This window comes from Palaemon carinicauda, chromosome 26 (genome assembly GCF_036898095.1).
Source record: "Palaemon carinicauda isolate YSFRI2023 chromosome 26, ASM3689809v2, whole genome shotgun sequence".
NCBI lineage: Eukaryota > Metazoa > Arthropoda > Malacostraca > Decapoda > Palaemonidae > Palaemon > Palaemon carinicauda.
The window spans coordinates 5,500,870-5,508,369 of NC_090750.1; positions in this window are offsets into that span (position 1 = coordinate 5,500,870).

Consider the following 7,500-nt stretch of genomic DNA (forward strand, 5'->3'; position numbering starts at 1 on the left):
TTCCAGGATAAAATTTCATCTAATCCCGGGATCCCGGGAATTTCTAGGATGTCTTTTTTTAATAAATTGCCTTTATGACATATTTTGTTGATACTACTCTGGCTTCTAACTATATAACTATTTTTTTCCGGTATAAGGTAGTGCCCTAGCCAATATACCATGGTATTCAGTTGCCCTTTTAATCGAATTTTTTGCATAAGATGGTGAGAGTACATTCATGTGCACTTTACTGTCATTCTCTCTTTTATTGTTTTGTAACCTCGAAAAATGGCCAAGATCCCGGGATCCTGGGATCCCGAGAGAGAAACCCCAATATAATGACAGAGGTATCACACTTACGTCAATTGTAATAAAAATTTATGGAATGCTTATTCTGAAAAGACTGGAGAAAGAGATTGATGAAAAGCTGAGAGATGAACAAGCAGGATTTCTAAAAGGTAGAAGTTGTACAGACCAAATTTTCATTTATGACATGTGGTAGAGCAATGTGTAGAATATAGAAATCCACTTGCGATGACATTTGTGGACTATAAAAAGCCTTTGATAGTGTGCACCGGCCAATTTTGGGGAGAGTCATGCGTCATTATGGAATTCCTCTTAAATATGTAAATTTGATAAAGCCTGTTCATGAGCATAGCAAGTGCAAAGTTATTGTTAGTGGAGTCCTATCAAAGGAATTTCCAGTGTTGTTTATCCTCCTCATGGATTTTGTAATACATAAACAGTTGGGGATGGTGGAAAAGGATTGGACTGGATTGGTAACCGGAAATTATCGAACCTAGTGTATGCTGATGACTGTCTTTATTAGCAGAACACCACAGGTTTTGCAAAGCTTGCTTACCAGAATTGCATGAAATATTATATGAGGTTTGAACTAGAATCAATAAAAGAAAGCCAGAGATAGTGAGAATGGAATATGCAATGGAAGATGAAATATCATTGGAAGAAGAAAGGAATAATGAGGTGGAATTATTTAAATACTTAGGATCTATGATCTCTGATACAGAATCTTTAGAATTTGAGTTTAATGAAAGATTGAAAAAATCAAATCAGACAATGGCTAGGTGTAAGTAAAATATAGAAATCAAATAACCTGAAACTCCATGTAAAAATCATACTATATATCAGTTTAGTGAGATCGTTGTTACCGTAAGGAGATGAGACGTGGTCTGACAATGAATATCCAACAGATTTTGTAGATTTGATAACGGAGCCCTCAGCATAATATGGCGAGTTAATGGCAGGACAGGATTAGAAATGATACTATTAGTGAGATTAATCGAGTACCATATGTGCATGATATCATGGTGAAGGGTAGATGGAGATTTTTTGGCATGATATTTGCACTCCCCAAGAGAGATGGGTTTACCAAACTTTCATAACTAGGCTCCACATGGCAGCAGAAGAGTTGGAAGACTCAGGCTTACATAGATGAGGACTCTGAAGTGTAAAGTAGGGGATAGTGAATTGAGAAGTATTGAATTAGTAGCTCAAGATAGAGACGAATAACGAGATCTAACGGAAGGCCTTTGCGTCAATAGGCGCAGGAGGAGATGATGATGATGATGATGATGATGATGATGATATATATATATATATATATATATATATATATATATATATATATATATATATATATATATATATATATATATACATATACATATATATACATGTATATACATACACACACACACACACACACATATATATATATATATATATATATATATATATATATATATATATATATATATATATACATATATATATATGTACGTGTGTGTGTTTATTTTAAATATTAACGGAGATATCTGTTTTTCAAAAAGCAATAAATCCAACTTTGCTGTCTAACAATCAAATTTGTTTAGATGCAAACTATGTCAATGATTATTTAAAACATTGGTGTCACTGATTACGCAGTGCTCCATATAAAGTACTGATGCTGATGCATAAATTTATTGATAACTCCATTAGGTCCACTGATTCAACTGCGAAATAAGAAAGAACCTTGCATAAGCTGTATGTGAGTGTATGCGTATGTATGCTTATATGCGTTATGGCTGTTTCTTAAACAGTTACGAAGATGTTGGAAATATCTAGACATTCAAGATTAAAAATAAAGCTCATTTATAAAACATAGTAAAATAAAGTTATATAAACGATGAACCAAAATACGTAATCGTAGAGACTGGAACGGATTCCATAAAGCAGATACTGTAGATGCAGATTCTATTAGGTATATTTATCTATATAAGCAAAATAGCACAGACAAAAGACATTCGACAAGATTAGAACAGGCAATAATGAAACTTGAACATACGGAACATAAAATGGGAATCAAGCGCAGTTAGCAAATTGATGAGAGAGAGAGAGAGAGAGAGAGAGAGAGAGAGAGAGAGAGAGAGAGAGAGAGAGAGAGAGAGAGAGAGAGACTATGCACATTCATAAAACTGTATATCTTTTGTTACTAATGACGTTCCAAATGACTGTTCCAAATCTTGCCACAATGGAACGATACTTTGCCTTGATGGATCCATTTGTTTTCGGGATTAGAGTGGTTTCTGGGAAAGTAGTGATTTAGGAGTGCGTTTCTGCACTTTGAAAATTATAGCATGCAAGGAGAGAGAGAGAGAGAGAGAGAGAGAGAGAGAGAGAGAGAGAGAGAGAGAGAGAGAGAGAGAGGAGAGAGAGATACGGGGGTGCGATAACCTATCTTTTTCTGAATTGGTTTGATTGTTGTATCTTATATCATAAGCTTTTATTGGAAAAGAGTTTTCTAATGTTCATATCAAACTGATTACATTGTTATATAACTGAGCCATAAATTGATCGATAAAGTATCGTGTTCGCGGAACTCAATAAGTAATATATATATATATATATATATATATATATATATATATATATATATATATATATATATATATATATATATATATATATATACTATATATATATATATATATATATATATATATATATATATATATATATATATATATATATATATCTATCTATCTATCTATCCATATATATACATATATATATATATATATATATATATATATATATATATATATATATATATATATATATATATATATATATATATGTATATATATATATATATATATATATATATATATATATATATCCTAATCCTTACATGTAAAATATGTGTTTTATATGATGAGTTTAATGAGCTTTTTAAGAGTACTATGAGTGTCATAAATTGGAAGGCCCAGTTACTGAACTCTGGTATAAGTGTCTCTAGAATCATAAGGTGATGTGTTTTATTGTATATTTCCATCACAGTGGAGAATTCCACAAAACCTAACAATTCAGCATGTTGATGGAGCAATATTACATTTTACTTGCAGAAGGTTAGTCAGTACCATTCGAGCGGTCAGTATACAGCGTACTCACCTGAGAGTATCGGATGTACACAGTGTATTCACAAAACATTTTGGAATAAAGTAAAAAAAAAAAAATTCATATTCTGATGTCTCATTTATCTATTGACATGGGACATATTTGTGTCGGGTGTACAATTACGTCTTTTTGTTTATGCTGTGAGTGAAGTTGCTCTTTAAACCTGTAAAATAAAAGTTAAAGATGCCTAGATACGGGAGAACTAACATACCAAACACTGCTACTGCGGGAGATGGAAACGAAGGCGCTGTTGGTTATAGTGATGTCGATGAAGACTATAAACGAGAAATACGAATGCAGGATATAGAAAATAAGTTAGATTACCAAGTAGAGTTAATGAACAGATTCTTAGTTGAACGAGAAGAGGAGCAGCGCATAACCACAGCATATCCGACGTACATGAATGAAGTTCAATTGCACACAAGCGAAAGCACACTTGCACAGCCAAGTGAATATATACAAAACATTATAGTTCGAAGGTTGCCAGAACTCCAGCCAAGTGTTAGGCCTTTTGATGATCAGCAGCTAAATGAAGGGTTTCAATAGATTGAAGTGTTTTTTAGAGACTTTGAAGTAGCCACATATGAGTGGTCTGAAAGAAAAAAAGCAATTCAAGTAATTAGATTGCTGAAAGATGCTCCTGCAATGGAAGTAATATGTTCGCTACAAGACAGTTTAACAACTTAAGCTGAAATGAAACGATGTTTATTTGAAAAATATGCCTTATGCAATGCTAGAAAAAGAGACATAAAGGAAAATTACAAAACCCAAAATTCGGAATGAGGAATCCGTTCCTAGTTTTGCAACTCGCATTTTTCGGGATTGTGATTCATTTGCTACCCGGAGTGCCAATCTCCCCTAAGGTGATAAAAAGCAATAGCCCTTAAATATATTCGCAGGTTAGTAAACCCGTATTAATGTGGTTATTTGTTCGATGACAATCGCATGTTAGCAGACATAGTGATGGCGATACAAAACATTCTAGACAGTTTACCAGAAGAAAAAATGACTGAGAATAACTGCCCTAATACCGAGAAGGTGGCAGCCATTAGCGGTCCTCACCAACCTCCAAAGCGGGATAAAGGAGAACTTAGTCAGCAGGTGAAAAGAGTCTTCAGATGTTGGCAGTATGGAGGAGAGGGGCACATATGGGTGGAGTGCCCCATCCAAAGATAACCCCGCTGTTACATTTGGCAGGCGTATGGTCATCTATCTCGAAAATGCCCAGCAAAAAACTCCGAGGGCAGACAGGCTGTGGCACACGCACACCATACCCCGCGCAAAATCCGAAGAAAAGGAAACAGAGAAAGGGGGAGACGAAGGAGATCGATGCTCCCCCCCCCCCAGGATATCAGAAGCAGCAGCCGAGGCAGCGGTGAGAGTGACTACGATGGACATGGTAGAGCAGGCACTGGGACCTCTATCGATACCCCCGACCTCATCCCCGCAGCACTAGGGACAAGGGTAGGGGGCAGCAGCATTGCAAGCAAAGTCATTGGCACGATGCCCATATATCCTTATGGGTTGCTAGGAATGTTACCAGTAAGGATTGGCTTACCAGAAAAGTCCATTCGAGCGCTAATCAACACAAGAGTAAGCCTTTCGCTGATTGAAAATATATTTTCCTCGAACCCACTGGAGTCAGCGGCATCCATCATCCTCGACATGCAATGAGATAATTAATTACACACAAGGCACACAACGTTCGTCAACTTTAAGTTGGGATCAGGGAAGATTACACCTGATTTTTTGTCTTCCCTACCTTAGGAATTCCAGGAATCGAGGCTATATTAGGGTTAGATTTTTTTAGTAGTAATCAAATATGCATTTTTGGGGAAAAAAGATACAATAACAGCAAAACCAAGTGGGTGCATTCTGACAATAGAAAGGCATGAGAGAGTAAGAGGTTGTGCGGGCACTGAGAGACGATTAAGTTAGGTAACAGCTGTACCTGAAAGTGGAGAGTGTTGTCTTCCAAGACACTTATGAGCATATCAGTGACCCCGTATCAGCCTCTTCCAAAAGGAACCAAGGTCGTTGTTAAGTCCCATGACAATTGGGCATTAGAAGTCTTAGAGGGCTTGTCAGAAATAAAAGAAAACAGAGCTGATATAACGATAGTTAATTTGTCAAATAAAAGGATTGTGTTAGGAAGTGATTCTAAGGGGGAATTAGAGGTATTTGAAATATCTATTAATGGGATCTTGAGAGTCACAACTCCAGCCCCCGTAGACATACCCACACAGAACTTGATTATGCAAGCGCGAAAACTATATCTGCCAAAATATCAAACTGTAGTTAGTAACACTATTAATGATCATTCCGATGTAATTGCAATTGGAGACAAGTCACCCAGATGGATTGATTGATTTCCCTTTAGCATTGAAACTGGACAGGCGGAGCAAATCCCGTCAAGGCCTTAGAAGGTACCCATTCATTTCCAGGGAGAGATAGATAGGGAAATTAGTAAATTAAGGGAACAAGGGATAATCGATGAGAGCGAATCCCCTTGGTTTCTCCAATTGTAGCTGTTAGAAAAAAAAGGATGGCTCGGTGAGATTGTGAGTTGATTATAGGAAGTTGAATGCAGTCACTAGGGATAATGCATCTCCATTGCCATCAATGGAGGAATTACTTGTGAAGGTACGGGATAGTAAATATTTCACAACTATTTATTCAAAGTCTGGATACTATCAAATACCCATTCAGGAAGACAGTAAATGTAAAACGCCATTTATAGCTAGCGATCAAGTATTTCAGTTTCATTTTCTTCCTTTTGGAATTAAAAAAGTTCAAAGTCATTTCTCTAGAGTAATGAGGGCGGTTTTGTCTCCCTTAATTGGCCATAATGTTCTGGTTTATTTACATGATATCATAATTAGAGGGAAAATAGCTGAAGAAGATAATAATATTATTCGTAAAGTTTTAGAAGCATTGCGATGTAATGGTATGAAAATAAATTTGTCAAAGTGCAAGATTTTCTGTAAACAGGTCGAATTTTTATGTCACATAATAACACCAGAAGGTATCCAACCCTGCCGCAGTGAAGCATAAGCTATTAGAGATTTCCCCAAGCCATGTACCCCTGAGAAAGTAGCTGGGTTCCTTGGGCTCGCTGGGTATTACAGTAAATTCATAATAGGTTTTGGAGAGATAGCGAGACCCTTATATGCTTTACAGAAACAAAAAGTCATAAATTAGGGAGTGGAAGAAGAAAGGGCCTTTAACCATTTGAAAGCTGCCTTAACTAGCAATGACTTACTCACATATCTTAGATTTGATCGCCTGTTTCTAGTGACAACAGATGCGAGTAGCATAGCTGTTGGTGGCGTAATTTCTCAACGAGATGATATAAAAGTTGATAACGACCCATTTGTTCAGCTTTCAGGGCATTAAAAGTGGCAGAAAAGAATCTTAGTACATTCGATCGAGAGGCTTTGGCTTTTCTGTGGGTGCTACAGAGGCATCAGTTCTATCTTATTGGTCAGTCAATTAAGTTGCAAAGTGATCATCGCCCCTTAGGTGATCTATTTCATAAAGGTGACTTGACATCTAGACAAGCGAAATGGATTGAAAGATTATTAGAGTTCAATATAAAGGGGTTTCACCACATAGAAGGTAAAGCTAACAAGGTGGGTGATGCCCTTTTTAGAGGTGCATTAATAGGGGTAACAACTTGGGCACAAAAGAGGAACGAAGAACGAAACCAAAATATTGAAGACTCCCCATCAAAATAAAGAACGAGATGTGAATTCAGGCAAGAAGCAATCAGAAAATGAGATCCGCGCGTGCGCGAGAGAGAGAGAGAGAGAGAGAGAGAGAGAGAGAGAGAGAGAGAGAGAGAGAGAGAGAGAAATGAGAATGGTGAAGCTGAATATATGTGGGTAACCGAAGACATGACAGTGGTGTCTAGAATGAGTGCCCTAATGATGCAGGTGTGATTGACTTGGGAGGTGGGGAAATAAAGGAAGTCCGAGAGGGACAGAAAAAAGAGGAAAGGGTGGAAAGAGTAATAGCTGTGATTAAAGGGGAATCGGAGAGTTATCCATCATATCTGAATGTGCC